At 37.1% G+C, this 21361-nt stretch overlaps 1 long non-coding RNA gene across 3 annotated transcripts in view; it reads right to left on the bottom strand.

Moving 5' to 3' along the window:
* The window catches only part of LOC122229504, a 102690-nt gene extending 81614 nt beyond the window's left edge, over positions 1-21076 (bottom strand). For 2 of the 3 annotated variants that reach the window (XR_006207008.1, XR_006207010.1), the window contains exons 1-4: positions 20437-21076; positions 15908-15986; positions 2304-2458; positions 1040-1158 (exon numbers count right to left, since the gene is read on the bottom strand). This is a non-coding gene — a long non-coding RNA (uncharacterized LOC122229504). The remainder of the gene's footprint in view (positions 1-1039; positions 1159-2303; positions 2459-15907; positions 15987-20436) is intronic. The other variant, XR_006207009.1, reaches the window with a different exon arrangement.
* Between the last annotated feature and the right edge of the window lie 285 nt (positions 21077-21361).

Here is a 21361-nt window from a genome sequence, read left to right as displayed (position 1 = left end):
CAGACTTGTTTAGGATTGACAATTTCTGGATCATTGTGATTGCTTAATAAATGCTAGCCATCATTATTTGAAGTGATCATTAATAAAAAAGAGAAAAATTTTTACCTAAAATTCAAATATTGCAGTAATGGGAATAATGTGAAAACTGATTTACAAACGTATTTTTATTAACATATGATCATGAAGATGAAACTCAATGTAATTGATTATTGTGTATAATAATCTTAGAGACACTGAATGAAATTAGACGTTGACTATCAAATTGGGTCCTGAATCTCTAAATTCTTTAAATTTAAGTATTTTTCACATGTAGTATCCCTCTGGATTTCCATAGAAAGTTTTAATTTGAGGTCTGGTAACTTATTTTCAAAGGGCCCCCCAATGAGACATGCCTCCTACGATTTGGGCCCTTGTGTGGTTTCTTCCTCTCAAATTTAAGCTCACATTGTGGCTTACTTTTTGAACCGAAGAATATGACAGAAGTGATACCACATGACTTCTGATTTTGGGTCATAGGAAATTTTGTCTCTTATTGTCTGAGTATCATGGGACACTGCTCTTTGGATATTCCATCTTAAAACCAATCTACCAGGCATGAGAAACCCAAATCACATGGAGAGGTGGGTTGGGTCTAAGTGCTAATGTTTACAGTTCCAGCTGAGCTCCCAGCCAACAACTTTCATCAACTGCTAGCCATGAGTGAGCCATCATGATTATCTAGTCAAGTCCAGTCTACAGATGATTCTATCGCTAGCTATTGTGCGACTGTGTGAGGGACTGCAGCTGAGAAGGCTCCGCTGGGCTCAGTTGAGCTAGAGTCCTTAGCTTAATATAAAACGTAATTTCAAGCCAACAAATTTTGGGGTGTTTTGTTACATAGCAATAAATAACTGGAAACGAGGTATGGTTTTAACACTTTGTGCCCATTTGAATTTTTGAATAGAGTAACATAAAGGAAATTTTTTGCTAGCTAACGTACTTTTGATATGATCACTAATTTAATAACAATAACAAAAAAGTCAAACACCTTTGAACATACTTCATAAGTATTTCCTCCATGGTCAGTGTTCAAAGAGTTTCATTCTTATTTCTCTTCTACTCTGATATTTTAGGTTCTGGTATTTATCTTTTCCATATGGCAGAAAAGGAGCATATTAGCTGTTGGAGAATAGGGGGAAAAATCCATGAGTTATGCAACACAAGAAGCTGCTTATCGTTCTTGATAGCTCTACAAGAAACAGATGTCACCACAGTGACTTTCTGCCAGAGCAAGTGAGAAGTGAAAGGAATTCTGGGAAATTACAAGCTCGCGGTGTTCACATAAGTGTGCTAATGAGTCAAGTGATAAGCCACATGTTCATTGCTAATAAATGGAACAAATTCTTACTCTTGTGGAATGATAGCTTTGATTGAGATTGAAATACTTCATGTCTGACAGCCTCAGTCAACTTCACGTGTGTCTTTAAGATATTATGGGGAAAAAAGTACTTTGCAGGGCTTTTTTTTTTTTTTTTTCCAATGTTTATTTATTTTTGAGAGAGAGACAGAGTGCGAGACGGGGAGGGGCAGAGAGAGGGAAACACAGATTCCGAAGCAGGCTCCAGGCTCTGAGCTGTCAGCACAGAACCCGACGCGGGGCTCGAACTCACAAACTGCGAGATCATGACCTGAGCTGAAGTCGGCCATTCAACCGGCTGACCACCCAGGCACCCAACTTTGCAGATGTTTTTAAACACAACTGGACTTTCTCTGAAAACTACCTCTTAAGTTGTTGGTCTGATTCACTACCAAATTATATGAAATTCATATTGGCATTAGAGTTTACTTAATGTTACATAGATGGAAATCTGAATAAAAGCAATACAATACTAAAGAATCTGTAAAACCTTAGAATTTAGACAAACATGAATCAGTAAAACAAGAAAGAGATATTTAATAGAAGCATATTAGGGGGATTATAAAATATTTTCAGTTATCACCACAAAAGAAATGAACTCTAGGATGCCTCTCTCTCTCTCAATCTCTCTCTCTCTCTCTCTCTCAAAGAGACTTAATTTTTCACTTAAAGTTGTGATTTTTTAAATGTAGACCTTTCCCCTCATTTTATTTTCTACATCTTTGCATTTTATCAAAATTGACGATCACTCCCCCAGTCACTAAGCTTTTTCAAATAAGTAGCTTTTTCAGTATGATTCCATTGTTGCTACTATTTCTCCAAAATATTCCTCTCTCTTAGTATATCATATTGCTTTAATCTAGTTTGGTTCTGCCAGACCATATATTTATTATATTTTTTGGCTTACCTCTTGGTTTTTCTACATCTGTGAAACACTTTCCTGTTTACAAGCCCAGAGTATAATTAAAGGAACCATGGGTACTTGCAAGGAATGCAGAGATTCTGGCTTCAGTTTCCAGTCATAGGTTCACTTCACAGTCACACTTGTTATTTGCCATGTTCCTGGAATGTTATATGAGAGTGATATGTTCTTTTAAAATGATCTTGGATTGAGAAATCTTATCGACTTCAAAATCAAGGTAAGGAAAACAATGATAAACTTAACTGCATTTCCTAAGAGCCACACTCGTGTGTTTTCAAATGAATGGCAGTTACTTGTTCTAAGAGCTGACAGCAACGACCCCTCTTTCTTAATTCTTTATTCCTTTAGTATCGCACAGTTGAGCTTGCTCACCTAGTCCCCAATTCCAGGCTATGGGCCACAAAGACAGACAGGACACTGCGTTTTCTAGTCTGTCCTGAACTGCTCTTTCCTGTGGTGAGGAAAATCCCAACCCACACACCACTGGCAATTTGGCCAAGCTTACTGAGGCCTGATCTTTCTGAGTGTTTCAGGTCACACGTGGCCTTAATAATGAAACAATTCCTGGCTTGATACCTGACTTTAAAGATGATACATTCAGTCTTGCTAGGGTTCATCCCATTTTCAACCCTTCTCCCCTCAACTTATGTCCAATGCCCACCGTATCTTTCAAGGCACGTGTTTATACTGCTTTGCATTTAGAAACTGTTAAGTTTTATAAGTTGCAATCCATACAACACACCATTGCCTGAGTTATCTTTATAAAGCACAGACCTTATTTTTTTCTGACTATAGCACTTCCCAACTCAAAGTCTTCTGAGTAGTTATACCTCTAACCCTCTCACCTGGGCTGTTACCCCCGATATATAATAGCTATGGTAGATCTCTTTATTGTCCCAACGGGGACACATGTAAGAGAAAAGCAGGCACTATTGATTACAGTAGAGCAATGGATGTGAACCTAGAATTACAGGCATGCTGACTAAAGGCCACTCTGCTTCCCATCCTCTAGCACACTGAATTCCTCACTGTTCCACAACCAGGCATTTCCATTACCCTAGTAGTTGTTCTTTCCCTCAGAATAGCAATTATGATTCCTAATATTTATGTAACAACTCATTTCATCCTCACAACGATGCCATGAAAAAAGTGCTCTTATTATTCCAAAGGTACATATGGGAAAACCGAGGCACAAAGAAGTTAGGGGACTCAGCTAGTTAGTGACAGAGCCAGAATTCAAACAGGCACAAGACTGGCTCCAGAGCCCTTGCCTGCAAACACTACTCCATAGTGCTTTTCATTCATTTACTCCCTGAATTCCCATTAGGAAAAAGAGCATAAGAGGTGGGAGAAGAAGCCTTAAAGTCAGACTCCCTGGGTTCTAGCTTGAGCTCCCCCACCTGCTTGGCCGTGGAGAGTGAATTAATTTTTCTGTGACTCAGTTTATTCACTTGTAAAAAATAGATCATTGTAACAACAACTTCAAGGGTCACTGTGATGAGTAAACAAGTAGATTCATGTAGAGATTCTAGCTCATGATGAATAGCTTTCATTAAATGCTACCTCTTCCTCAAAAAACTTTCTTTTCCTCATTGCAATAGCACTTTGCTTTACGGCTGTGAATTCTGGAGAGTCACTCACCTGAGGAACATTAAAGAATTCTGATGCAGCCCAGATTGAACAACAGCATTTCTGAGGGTGTGCCTGGCCATCAGCAGGTTTTTTAAACTCTCCAGGTGATTTAAATGTGTAGCCAGTGTTGAGAAAACTACATTAAAGCCTTTCTGAAATGAAAACCTCTTTATGTATGTGTTTGTCTCTTTCCACATAGTTCTAGCAACTTGATTGCAGATGCTACACTGAATTTTTCATTTTTGTATTTCCACTGGTAGCTAGCATGGTGCCTGATATGTAGTTGGTATGAGCAATTATTAATTCCTTTGAATTAAGTAGACATTCCTCAAATATGTACATTGTTACAGGATAAAATAGAAAAAAAAATTGTCAACATTAGTAAACTCAAAGAGCATCTTACTCAGAGATTGGCAGGATCTAGGTAATAAGGATTGGATGAGAAAGTAGAAGCAATACCTAGTTGCTGATTTTAAACTAATGGTCTGAGAACTTGGCTGTACTTTACAATAACCTGGGAAGATTTTTACTAAAAAAAAAAAAAAAAAAAAAAAAAATCTGAGTGTCTCCATTTCCCAGGAGATTCCAATATGCAATCAAATTTGAGAACTACTGACTGAGATGGATCATGTTACACCCAGGATCCGCCTCCCTCTGCCATAAGATCTGAGAATACACTTCTGCAGTTTTGCAGTTAGTTACCACTAATGAAAAGAATAGAGAACGTCTCCACATATATGGACATATACAAGAAACAGTATATTAAGACAGAGAAATACGTATATATGCATGTGCAGACATACGCACATAGACTTAAATATATTTTTAAAAAATTTTTAATGTTTATTTTTGAGAGAGAGAGAGAGAGAGTGCAAGTGGAGGAGGGCAAAGAAAGACGGAGACACAGAATCCAAAGTAGGCTCCAGGCTCTGAGGTGTCAACACAAAGCCCAATGTGGGGCTTGAACTCATGAACCATGAGATCATGACCTGAGCAGACACTGGACACTTAACCAGCTGAGCCACCCAGGTGCCCCCCATACACTTTAAATATCTTAAGTTACCCTTCAAAATTATGTAGTGAGAGAGAGAATATAGCATCGGTCTATAACAGTATGTTCTCAGATATTATTTGGAAGATAATTCTTTTTTGGTGAAGAAGTCAAGGAGATACTTTTGCCAACATTGTTACTAAGTAGGCAAAGTCATTTTTAAGAAAAATGTTGAGTCTAAGTGACTCTACAGTGGTCTGGATTGAATTCAGACGATTATAATTTGTCACCATGCTTTAGAATGACCAAATCCAGTGTTGCTCAGTAGTGGGCACTATCATTACCATGTTTCTTTCAGTCACAATTAATTATCAGGTGGAAGGATTATAAATTATTATATTATCCTTGTTCAATGCTCATGAGTAGTTTAGCAAATAGTAAGGACAAAAGATTAAAGATACAAGTGTATAATGAAAATTTGAATACTTGTCCTATAATGTACAAATGGTTAGCATATTACATACTATTTCAAACTGAAATAAAACCAGTGCTCATACTATATTACTTATCTTTCTTTAAATTTTCTTCTAATATTTACTTTTGAGAGAGAGAGAGAGAGAGAGAGAGAGAGAGTGAGCTAGTGGGGAGGGGGGTGCAGAGAGAGAGGGAGGTACAGAATCTGAGGCAGGCTCCGGGCTCTGAGCTGTCAGCACAGAGCCCGATGTGGGGCTCGAACCCACAAACGACGAGATCATGACCTGAACTGAATTTGGATGCCTAACTGAATGAGCCACCCAGGCGCCCCTATCTTTTTTTAAATTTTTATAAACTTTCATAACTTGTCATACTATTTATCCAAATATCTTTCCTCATAAATGATTCTTAAAGGTATTTCTTTCTCCTTTCTCCATAAGAGGAAGGAAAACAAGGGGGTTAAACATAATGGTTTAATACTACACCATAATAATTTTTGATTATAATTTTTCATTTATTTTCAAAAATATACAAATAATACATTTCAAATAATGTCGGCCTTAAAATAACATCTTTTGGTAGAGACCAACTGTGCTCTGTATAAGAAGATGATGTTATTGATCCATCTATAGGATAATATAACAACTATAATGTGTTGAGTGCTTATTATCCACCAGATGCGTTTTACTGCTTTATCTGAATCAATGCCTTGAGTTCTTAAAACAGTCTTGTGAAAAAGATACCACATTAATAACCATTTTACAGGTGAGGAAATTGAGACATAGAGCATTTAAATCATTTACCCAAAGCTCAACTAAAAATTAAGGGATCCAAAATTTGAATCTAGGGAAATAGGACCCAGAGATATGAGCCAATGGCGTTGAATCTAAGCTGTATCTGCAAACCCCAACCCCCCCCCCACCCACCCCAGTACTTGACTACAGAGGAATGGTTTGACCTACTTGATTCTCATCATTTCAGTAGACCCTCTTTCTGAACATAAGACCTGGTTACATTTAACAGTCTGTGGCCATGAGGCCATTATCTACAGACACAGAGGGAGGGAAATGTCTAGTGCTCTTGTGATAACATCTGGCATCTGGAGTCATGAAGAGATAAATCTTTATCTCCTTCACTTTTCTCCTTTGCTCCCCTTTCTGAAGCTTATTCCAACTTGTCTTGTCCTATTTTGATTTTTTTAAAAAAATACTGTCATAAAAAATATAATAGAGGGTTTTGGGTTAAGGTTAGGCTCCAAAATGACTTAAGTGATGGGGATAGAGTACAAAAGAAATATTTGAAGTCAGATAATGCTGATCTGTAGTGGAATATTCTTGTCACATTCTCATCACATCATCCATCCATTAAGAACAAAAAAAAAAATGAGTGAAACATGATTCATAATCAACCTCCCAAAGTCATCTGCAATATCTTCTAAAATTTTTATTTAAATTTCAGTAACACAGTGTAATATTAGTTTCAGGTGTACAGTTTAGTGATTCAACACTTACATACAACACCTGGTGCTCATCACCAATGTCAACCGCAGTATTTTCAACAAGTCTTTTCAACAAAAAATCACTATTTCTGTTTTTTTTTTTTCTTTTCTGTATCCCCAAATACTTTATTTATAATATTTTAGTCCTTATTTAATCTTCCTAGGTGTCCTACTAAGTTATTAAATTATAAACTCCTTGAAAAGAGAAAACATACCTTAATTATTGCTGGGTTTCTTGCAATTCTCAACACGATGATTTATACATACAATGTGTCCAGTGAATGTTTTACTGAATTAAAGTGTAAAGCAGTTTTAGGGGCACCAGTTTTAGGGGTGGCTCAGGTGCTTAAGCATACAAATCTTGGTTTTGGCTCAGGTCATGATCTTATGGTTTGTGGGACTGAGCCCTGTGACGGGGTTCCGTGCTGAGACTGCAGAGCCTGTTTGGGATTCTCTCTCTCCTTCTCTCTCTCTACCCCTCCCCTGTGCATTCTCTCTCTCTCAAAATAAATAAGCATTAAACAAAACAAAGTGTAAAGCTTTTTAAAAGACTGCCACGTTCTGATCTTTTATTGAAACAATTGTAATAAAAAATGTGGACCTTGGGTGGAAAGTATCTTCATACCTCTGAACTAGTTAGAAACACACGTTCTCAAGTCCTACTCATGGCCTGTTCAATCAGAATCTCTGGGACAGGGCCCAGGAATCTATGTTTAACTAGCTCTTTAGGTGATCTTTATGCCCTCTAAAGCTAGAGAAAGATGGTTTAACAATATATTTCACATTGATTACTTATTATAAAAGGCAATGCATATCAAATCTACAGATGGCCCCAAAGCTAGGAATGATAACCAACAGACACAATATTATTTGAGAAGGAAAAAAATATAATTCTGCAAACTACAACAATTGATGTACCTAACACAATAATTTTGTTTGTTTGTTTTCATATTTATTTTTGAGAGATGGAGACAGCATGAACAGGGGCAGGGCGGAGAGAGAGGGAGACACAGGATCTGAGGCAGGCTCCAGGCTCTGAGCTGTCAGCACAGCACCTGACACGGGGCTCGAACTCACGAACTGCGAGATCATGACCTGAGCCGAACTCGGATGCTTAACCGACTGAGCCACCAAGGCACCCCCAGAATCATATTTAACATGGATAAATATAAGGTCATTCTACCTTAACCGTGCATTCATTCAACAGCGGCTGTATATCAAATGTTATGCAGGATAATGGAATGGATACAAATATATTTCCTGCCTTACAGGAGGAAATTTTAGGCCAAAGAGACAGCTATCTACACAAATAATTGGAAACACAGTAAAATAAGCGTGCCAGTTACTAAGCTATTGTCTCTCAGTTTTAACGCCCACCCTTGTAATGCTTGGGCTAGGACTCTGCAGACCACATTTCTGGTTTGGCAGCTGGCTCCCTGTTAAACGCTTTGAGTGGAATGCTGAAGGAAGGTTGGAAGGCTAGAAAAAGAACGAACAGGCTGTTTCCTCCTTGCTCCCATTGGCTTTCTGTTGCTGTCAGTGTCTTCCCATCTTCGTTACTTCACCCTACCGTGGCAGCGCGTTCCAGTAGCCGCAGCTGAATCCACTTTGCAGTTTTTCCAATATTTCTAGAAACAGCCTCTTTTACATCTCTCCAGAAACATCAAAATCCAGTGGGCTAGTGCCCTCTCCTCTGAGGTCTGAATTCCAGCCCCTCAAGGTCTCTCTCTTGAGCTGAGAGCTGGCACTGAATCAGAGGCCCTCATCAAAGCTTCTATGTTGAATTGACTGGCCTCTCTTCTGTTTCTCTAGCCAGCAGATGGTAGTTCCTTCAAGTAATTGCTACTTCCATGATGACTTTGTGTTCCATATTTGCCTTTATTCCTATATCAGCCTCAGGCCTAGTAACAATTTATTATATTAAGTTACCCCTGTTAGAATAACTGGTGAATATTTTCTCTCCCCACTGGACATTCACCAATCCAATAAGTGATAGGATATTGACTATAAAATGGTTAAACAGCAACCCCCTAAATTATTTAAATAAGGGAGTCTGTGTAACTGAATTGGCCTAAGACTCACAACAATTGAGTTTTGGGCCAGTTGAGAAGACACTTTCAGTTTTGACCTCAGTTTGGAAATTGCTTTTGTTTTCCAAATGTAGAAAACACCCATATGATAGTCAATGTATCACAGGTGAAACAAAGAGGTAGCTATTTGATGTTCTAATACATAAAGGGGAAATAAGAGAAGAAACAGGTTTATCTTGTGTTTTTTCACAGAGCTAACGCTGAATGAATGAGACTGGCTGGTTAGCTAAATTGGTTAGGATGTGCTACTAATAAACTTGAACTAACAAGTTGAAGTGAGAAGAAAGACCCTTCTAAAAGTCAACCCTATCTAAAGATAAAATGGGCTTCTGAGGAAGGAGGAAATTCCTCATCATAAATATCCAGTACAGTTTGAGAAACTATTATTTGACACTATTGTATGCCGACATTCTTCAACAGGAAAGGTCATTGAATTGATGGCTTATACTAGTGTCCTATGACAGTGTAATTAGTGTATTAGTTTCATTATGCCCTTTGCCAGTAAAAAAAAAAAAAAAGTTTCTTAAAATGCATTGAAGATGCAAAAAGAAGTTAGGTAAGAGAGCAGATCGGACTAAATGCTTACTTCACCATAAAATTCATATGTTGAAACCTAATGTACAATGTCATGGTATTAGGAGGTGGGAACTTTGGGAGGTGATTAGGTCATGAGGGTGGCATCCTCATGAGTGAGATTACTGCCTTATAAAAGAGAGCCCAGAGAACTCACAGCTGTCCTGGAACCAGAAAGTGGGCTCTCATCAGATGCTGAATTTGCTTGCTGGCACCCTAAGCTTGGACTTCTCAGGTTCCAGAACTGTGAGATATAAATATCTGTTCCTTACAAATCATTTAACCTATGGTAATTTTTTATAAAGTAGTCTGAATAGACTAAGACAGGGAGTAAGGTAAGAGAAGGGTTTTGGAACATGTAATTGACTGAAGCCTGCGTTGGTGGTAAGGTACTAGAACAGGGTAATGTATTAGGAAACTAATTGTAAAGACTCAGGCAAATAGGCTGGAAAAAAATCATTCCTATCCCTGGCCCCTTTAATACTAGTACTAAGCAAGGTCAAAAACCCCTGCAGCTGAGATTTTGTCCTTGTCTCAGGTTTCATAGACCCTGTTGAAATACTGTTCCAGAACAGCATGTACACATGAAAAGTGCTTATCTGCGAGATGGTTACATTTTCAATCTCATTTTTTTTAAAGTTTGTTAAGATATTAGCAATAAATTTGAAACTTTGTGTTTTATTGGAACATGATACAAAAGGCTATTGACATTTCTAACAAGAATATTATAAAATTTTCTATAATATCTTCATCAGCCATGACAACAGCACAGATTACTGGAATTCATCTCTTTAAAAATTTACCCAAACCTAATAAATAGACAGCAACAAGGGTTCTTAATGTTTATGAGATATTAGAAACACATGGATCCAATCTCTGTAAATGATGTAAAAATTACAATTTTATATAAGATTGGCAAGTGTGATGAATTAGAAAAACCTGTTGAAGGTTTTGACACAGTAATTTTATAGCTTTCATGTGTAAATATAATAGAAAGGGTGGATTCATATTTATGGGAATTGTATTATTATTATTTTGCTTTATCTGGCCAATCCTAAAAAGTGCATATCAAAATGGGAGGGAGGAAATCATATTAACTCTTTGTCTAAGCTATGCAAAATGTTCCATTATTTAGAATACATAGATGTTTAATGTCACTTAGATCCTAATGTTTAATGAACTAAGCTTTCGTTTCATATCTCATATTCATAAATATATGATCATTGACACAAACATTTAGTTTTTTCAAAATTAGTGTGTATAGGTGGGATCGGATTACTTCTATGTGTAAGAAATAACAAAATTCCTATTGAGGCAGGACATAGATATGACAAGGACTCTGTTTTTTAAAATTACATTTAGCATTATTTTTATTGTAAAAATCTTGTCATCCTGCGATGCCTTTGCCTGTAGGTGGAAATCTGGCATGAACAATTACTTACTTAGATGCACATTTGACTATATTGGTCATTTTACCATATATAATTCCCAATAAAATGATAGAATACAAATACTTTTCCAGACTTGTATAGAGAGCTAAATCATGGTAATAAGTGAGGAGCTTTTTAAATCTCCTATGTCAATGGTTAAAGTAGGCATCACCTGATAAGGTCTGTATACTTCAGTGAATCTTAAAATGTCTATTCTCTTAAGACAATACAAGTACGATAAAAATGGATTGTTTTTCACTTTTTGATGGGTTCTGATTACAAAAGTATCAAACATGTTTACTTCTCAATGGGAGATCCGGTTTCCATGGGGACCAAAACAACCTCATCTGCTGTTTTGCAGACCATGCTCCATGTACCACCTCCACTTTGGCAGGACTGGAGAGTGGCTGAACACAGCTACCCTGGCAAGTGTGCACAGCCATCTATACAGGTTCTCCTCATGTTCCACCCCCTTCCGACAACAGAACCCAGGAGGGGGCTTCAAGGATGTGCAGCTTTACTCCCACTTTCAAGTTGCATCACTTGTGATGCTCTTTGAAACTGGAACATTCTACATGATGATGATAAACATCCGCCATGTGTCACAATGTTTCTTCAAGTTAAGTGTCAAATTATCTGGCAATACAAATAGGTGCCTATTATTATTATTTTTTTTTACTGTTGTAATGCCTTAATTACAGATTCAGCACAGATCAATGGTATTAATTACACGGATTGATCAAATATCTATCATGTACTGGCAATTTTCCCTATTTTGTATATGCCTACTACTGATTCATGTGTTCATAATACCCTTAATAGCAGTTTGCTATATGTCAAGCATTGTACTAAGCATGAGGGGTATAAGCATGAGGGGTAAGACAGAGTTCTTAGTCTCAGAATGTTACTCTCTTATAGCTCAGAATCTAGAGGAGATAAATTACCAGAAGAGGTGTTTGCGAATCACTGTGATAAGTTTAATGGTTTGATACTTGCCATAGAAGGGACCCCAGTCTCATCCTGCAGCATTAAGGAAGCCAAAAGAAGGCTTCCTAAAGAGCTTGCTCAACGAATCAGTATAAATTAACATAGTGAAGAGGCAGCAGCTTGAAGCATCAAATGAAAGTAAGAAACTGCAGTTGCTGGTTTAGGAGCCAGAATCAATTCTGTGCCTGATGGAAACCTAGGATGGTAATGAATGGCAAAAGCAGTGATATGGAGTCTCGTCATCAGTCCTCCTTATGATATGTTAGAAACTGAAGTTTTATCCAAAGCCATTTAAGAAATATAAAGAGAATACATAAAGAGGACAATTTGTCAGTTTTGTGTTTTTGAGTAATTATTCTTTTTTTTTTTTTAATTTTTTTTAACGTTTATTTATTTTTGAGACAGAGAAAGACAGAGCATGAATGGGGGAGGATCAGAGAGAGAGGGAGACACAGAATCCAAAACAGGCTCCAGACTCTGAGCGGTCAGCACAGAGCCTGACGCGGGACTCGAACTCACGGGCCGCGAGATCATGACCTGAGCCGAAGTCGGCCGCTTACCCGACTGAGCCACCCAGGCGCCCCAGAGTAATTATTCTTAAGACTTCATGGAATATGTATTTGAAGAAATGAGACGGTTGAATAAATGAATAGTCTTTTTTTTTTTTCTGGGTCAAAACATAGCCTTGATGAATGTTGGAATCAAAACCTTTAACATCTAAAATTCAGTATTTCACTGACTGCAATTCATGTGCTGTCATTGAGATAGATGTTACATTTTTATTTATTTGTATTTAGCTTAGAAGAGAGAATAGGTGGAGAATGACATACTACCAAGCCTGCTGATATGTAAAAGTCTCTGGTGTTTCTTGGGTCAGTGGCGGAAACTGACCCAATGGACAAATGATACAGGGAGTCCAGAACCTTCTCCAAATTTAAGCTTTCCAGTAGATGACCAAAAATATGGTGAGTTACCGACTATTAGAAATAGAAAGTTAGAAAAAAAAAGTAGGAGGGTAGAAACCTGAAGCTTTGAAGGAACTCAGAGATCATTAGTTCATTTCTCTTATTTTACAGAATGCAACTAAAAGTCAAAAAGGTGAAGTGATTTAATCTAAATCAAGCAGGGATCGGCATTGCTTTTTGTTCAGAGTGCTCTCCGCATAGTCACACAAAGTATGGGTAAGTACAACACATATAAAACGACAATTTTGGGTACTGAGAGTGAATATGAGTTATATGCTTTATGTGGTCCTATCTCAAGAATCAATGGTTTTTGTTTTTAAGAAAGTGTTCCATTCTGACTCCTCTCAAGGTGGAGTTAGTACATTTGAAATAACCACATTTTTTCCACTACCTTATTCCTGTTACCTTTCTACACTCCACTATTTTTAGCTTATTGGAAGTTTAGAATTCTATTTAGTAAATACTGAGGGCCCATATTAAGATAGTTGCTCTTTTCTAGAGGAAGGTATAGATAAGTAATGTAATCATATATTATTAAAACAACTTAAAAGTTATTCCTCAGGAAATATACTTTAGACCACTCTGCTAGTCATTTATAGCAATATTTTGCAATAGTGCAAGTAACAATGCAAGCAGAACTATTAACTTAAAAACCAAGCCATTCATTAAGAGAATAAAAAAAAAACATGGATGAAAATATTAAGTTTCTTGAAAACTAAAAAAGTATCGGATAAAATGAAAACCAGTGATCATGAGTTGTTTAAGAGAGAACCTTAAGAGGTGTTTTGGCAAATGTTAGAATTTAAATGAAAAAGTAAAGCATTTGTCTTTCATCTGAAATAGTAATAACCATTATTCAATATTCCAAGTTACAAAATGTGTGGACATTTGTGTGTGGGGGGGTGCCATTCAGTTCAGTCTTGGGCAATTGAAATGGCTAAATAACACCCATATGGTAAACAGCTTGGTACGCCCAGGATAAAGGAAAAGGTGTTGGCAGTGAATCTGTGAAGGAGGCATTATTATTTTCACTCATAGAGGTGATGTAAATATCTAGCTTCCAAGGCTTTATTTCTTTTCTCTAGTTTTTTTCCCTTCTTTTCTTTCTTTTTGTTAATATGTTAGACCTTGGCCGGGTTTTCATAGAATGAAATATTTTTCAATACTAAATGTTCATGCCCACCCCCCTTGTTTCAAATTAGTTGGCTTGGAGGGTGATGGAAGACAACCTAAATATTTAGTTTTATGTATCAAGAATCATTTGCCATTACAGAAGAGATGAAAAAAACATAAAATCTGATTTCTGTCTGACAAAACTTTCCATTCTTTGTAGGGCATCATGACATACGTGAAGCAAAGAGAATTTGATAATAGTAGTTATCATATTAACTGTTAACATATTATGAATATTTATTATCTGCCAGTGCTCCCTTTTAGTAATTTCCATACACTGTTGAATAGATTTTACTTCATTCCCATAATAAATCTATGAAATTAGCATTATGATTATGCTAATCTTACAGATGTGGAAATTGGAGAACAGAGAGTGTAAGTAATTTTAAATCCAAGCAAAATCTTGCTTCACAGCTTGTAACTGCAATGGTATGCCTTTATGTAGTAAGATAGCCATGTTTTTTATATTTTGTTCAATACTTCACAAGCTGTGGGACTAGGAAAGACATTAAAGACCATGATGTCTGTGATGGGCATGAAGAGCTCAGAATTTGGAGTCAGGATGAGTCAGCTTCAAATCTCCTTCTGCCAGTGGTGTGAAGTACATAGCTTCTGCAAGCCTCACTTCATCTATAAAATGACCACCTCACTCCCCGGACAGTGTTATTTTGAGGATTAAAAGAGATTATACATGTAATGCACTTAGCTAATAGCAACCATGTGGTATGCTTTCAATAAATGCGTACTGCCATTTTTTTTTTTTTTTTACAGCAAAGGTTTAGTGTCTAAAGAGAATATATTTTGACAGACCAATGATCTTCATTTAAACAGAAGGAAGTTTCATGTATCAAATAATTTTTGAGGCTTTCCTTTTGAAGTAAAAGATGAACACTAAAAAATGTTCATTTTGGAATTCAGTTGTACATGTACCTAACTCTGATGCAATGTAATAATTTCAATTATAAATTTCTTAGGCTAGAGACTTCAGACTGAAGTTTATCAAAAAGAAACAGTGAATTATTTGTCTATGTTATATAAAGCAATGTTTTTGAACACACACCCTCAGACTAACTTGAGGGGCCATAAATATTAAGCCTATGTGATATCTGTAACTCTTTTGTGTTTACATGGAACTTATTTGACTTTTCAATGGAACTTTTTTTTTCAATTAGATGTCAATCCTAGAAGAGATTCTTAATAATTTCCCTGTGATAGAAATACTTATGTTTTATTTTTATATACCAGGAATCAAAACTTTAAAAATCTCACAGAAAGTTGAGCTTACCTCTCCATTTTTAACATGTTTTGAAATATAACATGTTAGTGTTATACACTTCAAAAGTAATACACTTTTGAAGACAAATAATATTCATTATTGAAAACTACTTAAATCACATGACACAATAACATCTTTAAAACATTGTCTTATATTTTTAATGAATTTTTAGACATTTTAAGAAAGCACATTTAGGGTGTAACAGGTAATGATGTCTGTAATACAGGAATAACTTCTAAAAATGTAACAAAGAAGTAAGCATTATATTTAATGGGAATAGTGTGTCATAGTCAATCTGAACATGAACCGTCTCTAAAAAGATAGTTCATAAATATGTTAAAAAAATAAAAAATTTGAGAGTAGGGCCAATGCATTGCCTAAACAGAAAAAAATAAAACATTCCATTTTTGCTTTATTAGAGTATAGGCTTTTTAATACATTTTACATTTACAGAAAATAAGCTATCACTATCGAAACTATATTTAGACTTAAATATTTACCTTAAAAAGTCAGGGGCTTTCAGAATCCTCTTCCTTTCAACATAGATTTGGAAACTTCAGATAAGTTCTAGTTTCAAGTCTGTGGAAATAAGGGAACCATCACCACATGCACCACATGCACCAATCTTATTTAACTAATCTTTTGGATGCATATAGGAGCAGCCTAGGATTTGGTTTGAGACAGCTGGATCCCATGTGTCTTGTTTTCAGTATTTATCACTGGGGTAGACAATTCTCACCTTGAAATGTGGGCCGAATAGTCTCTTCACTCAGTGAGTAGAGAGGCTATGTGGCAGGGCTGAAATCAATATTTACACATGGCCTATGAAATCAAATCGGTTTGAAGTTTTCCCTTCATGATATTAGCAATGGTAAAGAATGATTTATCAAGCTCCATAAACCACTTGGAACTCGTGAATTTCAAATTAAAATTTGAGTCTTATGTTGCAAACAACTATGTTTGGATTACTATAAAATTCTCAATCTGGGGTGCATGGAAGGACTTCAGGGGACCAAGGAGCCAGGGACCACAGTGAGATCACCTTCTGTTTCATGTGTATGTGCTTTTTTTTTTTTTTTTCTATGAAAAGTGTCCTTAGCTTTCATTACATTCTTAAAGAGATCCAAGAAGACAAAAAGGTAAGAGTCACTACATTGAGGAAGAAGGAATTGTGAATATTCATCACACATTTTAAAGTGGCTTGGAAGAACTGGCCTAAGTTTAAATTTTGTGTGTCAAAAGAAAAAAAAAGAAAGATTGTTTTGTAGAGGCTTTCTAAACAGTATTTGGAAATGCCCTGATAAGGTGATCTGGGAACCGTTCTTATTTAAAAAAAAAAAAAAAAATTAATGTTTATTTATTTTTGACAGAGAGAGAGACAGAGCATGAGCAGGGGAGGGGCAGAGAGCATGAGCGGAGAAGGGGCACTTAATATAATGCCTTTTTTTTAGAGAGAGTCTCAGAAGATTCTATATTTTAATTCTCTTCTATATTCTAACATGACTTTATCTTGAGATCAGTTATCAGTGTATATTTCTTAGAAATATATTTTATCTACAGATCACTTATTCAATTCATTCATTCATATGAATAATCATTCATACATATGAACATTTGAAAATGTTCCCCCCAAAAATAAAACAAAAGAAGTATCCCTAAATTTATTGATAACCCTGTTATTAAAAAATGAACTGTATGTCTCCTCCTTTTGAATCTTGAAAGGTATGGAAAAGCTTCAACCAATAGAGTAAAAATGACATCATATGATTTATGGGGCTGGATCATAAAAGGGCATACAGCTTTCAACTTGTTTGCTGGAACTCTTCTGGAGCCCTGATACATCCTGTAAAAAGTCCAACAATCCAAGAGCCAGCATACTGTGAGGAAGCCAAGCCACATGGAGATGCCACACATGGACACTCAGTCACAGTCCTGTTCTTCAGAATGTCCTGTCCAGGCACCAGACAAGTAAATGAACAAGCCTCCAGATGATGCCGGCCCCCACTTATGAAATCATCCTAGCCTTCAAAACCTCTCAAATGAGGCTCCAGATAAGGTAGAGCAGGAACAAGCCACTTCCTCTGTTCTCTGTCTGAATTCCTGAGCTACAAAATCCCTAAGAATAATGAAATGGTTCTTTTAAGCTGTAACTAAAGTTTAGATTCATGTGCTATATAGCTATTGTAACTGGAACACTCCAAACTGGGAGGGAAGGAAGGAAGGAAGGAAGGAAGGAAGGAAGGAAGGAAGGAAGAAAATGTGAAAAGGAAAGGAAAAGAAATCCCATGTATTGTATATGCCCTGGCTCCCACCTTCTTTCCAGCCTTCTGTCCAACAGTTCCTTGTTCTGTGGAATCATCCCAATCCTTTGGCAATTTCCCTTATTTATACTGCTGTTGCTTATTGGAAAGCTCTTCTTATTTTCTTCACTCTGTTAAGACTCAGTTTTGCATTGCTAACATGATACTTTATTATTTAATCCTTCAGTATCTCTAGCTATATAGTATATTCTTCTTCGGAAGTCTGATAGAACTTTTTACAAATTGTTAAAAATTATTTATTTTATTTGAGAGAGAGAGAGAGAGTGAGACAGAGCGTGCACATGCAGGAGTGGAGGGGAGCAGAGGCAGAGGGGAAGACAGAGAATCCCAAGCAGTCTTCAAGCTCAGCATGCAGTCCAATGTGGCTTGATCTCATGATCCCGGGATCCTGAGCTGAAATCAAGTTGGTTGCTCAACTGCCTGAGCCACCCAGGTGCCCCTGAATTCTGATAGAACTTTTTAACCCCACTTTGATATTTTAAACATTCACCAAACATACTTGTTCTTGTTTGTGTGCACACTGAATTTTTCCTAAGACAGAACTTACATGTGATTTAATACCTCACCTACAATAACTAATTCTTTGTAGGCATTCCATGCTTTGCTAATAGCCCAGCATTGCTCTAAATTAGAGTCGTGGCATTGAGGTGCTTATAGTCTTGAAAAGCAATTAGCAGCTACAATATATATGGAAGTCAAAATTCTCCTCTTGACTATTACCATGTTACTTCCTTTGTCCTTTTATATTTCCTTGTATATCCTTGAATGTTCTCTGCACAAATATTTGTTTGATAATAACATATTAGTTTGTGAGCCACCATTGACCCCAACTCCATTTTGTCCTTAAGCTGTTATTCTCCTAAAGATTCTCTAGCTTAGAACAAGAGTTGATTTGACCACCTACATCACCTGACATCAATGAGATACAATCATCATCAAGTTTTCACATAATGAAAACACTATAAAACGGGACCACTTAGGCCCCAAAGAACCATATTCTCTGAGGTACGTATTATGTTTTAAAATCTAAATTTTACTTTAGTTTAGATATTATTTATTCCCTTCCTTTCAAAAATATTCAAAGGAACAGAGATCAGTTTAATTTTTTAAAATTACTTATATTGTAGTTATAGTAAGTTTTTCTCCCCTTCCCTAAATGACATACATTTGGCCTTAGGGAGAAATGATAAAAGAGAAAGAAATTTTCATTCACTATATATGCCAGACATTGCTGAGCAAAATCCTATTACTGAATTTATTTGTTTACTGCATTCTTTTAAAGTAACTTTCCTTCAATTGAAAGAAAGGAGATTCTTAGATAATATCAGATGTTTTTGTGTCTAACCAAAATATATCAAATACTGTTCAAACAGCTGAATCAGTCTATGCATATTACACAAAATGTTGGCTAAATATATGTATTTGATAATTCCATAATTACTGAGAGATAGACACCCTAAGAAAGAAGTCCTATAACGAGTGTGGGATTAGGCCCTTAACAAGAATCCTTGATATTTGCAGACATCCTGCAGCTCTCTGAATTCCCATTATGTTTTTAATCATAATTGCTTCCCTACCACCCATCTGGGCTGCTATCAACAGAGCCTTATGACTTCCAGGGAGGAATAAATACAGAGACAAGTGAATTCTTTGGAAGCTCCAATTCTGCCTTGGTGCAGATTTCTACATAATAAAATAATGGAGTGAAGCATTTAAAAAAAGATTCAACTGAAGCAAGTATCTTTAAATAGATTATTTTCCACAAGGAATCAGTGGGTGCTAATGTTCCCTTGTTGGCTATAAAATCACTGGGGGAGAAATAATAATTATGGCAATCACAGCATAGTTTAACCCTATGAACTTAGAGACAAAGAAAAAATGAAAAAAAAAAAAAAAAAAAAAACTTTTAAAAGATCATCTTTAAGAAGGCAACACAATTAAGGTGACCATTCACAGGAGGTTTCCAGCCACTTCACTCTCTCTCCAGAAGGGGCTCCATAGCATCTATGGATACCCTTGAAGGCATAACAATATGCGTTTCTGTTCATGGATTTTAGGGATTGAATATGTTATTAATCAAAAGAGTCTCTGTAGTTTCATTGCTTCTAGAATCTCCTGGGGCATTGTATACAGCTGCATTCAAAGAAAATGAACTGTTATAAACTTGATCATATTCATCCCTTGGGCCCATCTGATTACAAAATTGCCCAATGAGCTGTTACAGTGTTTTCAAGTAATTAGTTAACCCATACATTGTGTTTCTTTCCTTTCCTATTTTTTCTTTCTTTCTTCTTCGTCTTCTTCCTTTTTTTTTTTTTTTTTGCTTATATTTTACATATTTACTCTTTCTCTAACAGGTTATCTCAGTGTTTGTTGTGCTGCCCAAAACCTCAAATTACATCACTAAAATATGCTTTTTTTCCCCTACCACTTTTATTTTTATTTTTTATTTTTAAAGTTTTTTTTAAATGTTCATTTATTTTTGAGAGAACGTGAGTGGGGGAGGAACAGAGACAGAGGGAGACATAGAATTCAAAGCAGACTCCATCCAGGCTCTGAGCTGTCAGCACAGAGCTCAATGTGGGGCTCAAACTCACGGACCGTGAGATCATGACCTGAGCCGAAGTCGGACGCTCAACCCACTGAGCCACCCAGGCGCCCATGTCCTCAAATTTCTTATAGCAGGATCCCACCTGCGTGGCACCAACCTTGACATCCAAATGGAACAGTACTTCTACCAAAGGGAAAGTGGCGGCATTTATATCATAAATCTGAAGAGAACCTGGGAGAAGCTGGTGCTAGCAGCTCCTGCCATGGTTAGTTGAACACACAGCCGGTGTTGGTGTGTAACACGCTCCGGGAATACTGGCCTGAGAGCTGTGCTGAAGTTTTCTTTTGCCCCGGAGCCACTCTTCCTGCCGGCTGCTTCACTTCCGGAGCTTTCACTAACCAGATCCAGGCAGCCTTCCGAGAGCGGAGATCTCCCGTGGTTACTGAGTCCAGGGCTGACCACCAGCCTTTCACAGCGGCGTCTCACATGCACCTGCCTACAACTGCTCTGTATAACACACCCTCCTCTGTGTTTTGTGGACACAGTCATCTCACGCGGCAACAGAGGGTGGGTTCACCGAGCGAATGTGATGTGCTGGACGCCGGCCCGGGGAAGTTCTGCGCCTGCGCGCCACCATCTTCTGTGAGCAGCCGCGGGAGGTCACGCCCGGGCTCTACTTCTGCAGAGATACTGACGAATTGGGAAAAAAAAAAAAAAAAAAAAGAGAGAGAGAGAGAGCAAGCCTCTGTTGAGAAGGCTGTGACCAAGGAGGAGTTTCAGGGCGAATGGGCTGCTCCAGGTCCTGTGTTGTCTGCTAACGTAATCTGAGGTTGCCGGCCGGTGTAGAGGAGCACAGGTGTCCTCTGTGCTATTCAGCAGTTCCCCGAGGAAGACTGGAGCGAAGGCTGGTCTTCAGCTCCCACTATTCAGCCTACTGAATGGGTAAGAGCAACCACTGGTAGTCTTGAACTGTTTCTCCACAGAGCAGAAAATGCAAATAAGGGTGATGAAAAATAAGCAGTCTCTTAAAAAAAAAAAAAAAAAAAAAAAAGGATTCAACAAATGCAAGTGTTATGGACAGA

Source organism: Panthera leo, chromosome C2 (assembly GCF_018350215.1).
Source record: "Panthera leo isolate Ple1 chromosome C2, P.leo_Ple1_pat1.1, whole genome shotgun sequence".
Lineage (NCBI taxonomy): Eukaryota > Metazoa > Chordata > Mammalia > Carnivora > Felidae > Panthera > Panthera leo.
Note: the sequence above shows the minus strand (reverse complement) of the source record. Positions and strands in the feature narration are given on the sequence as shown.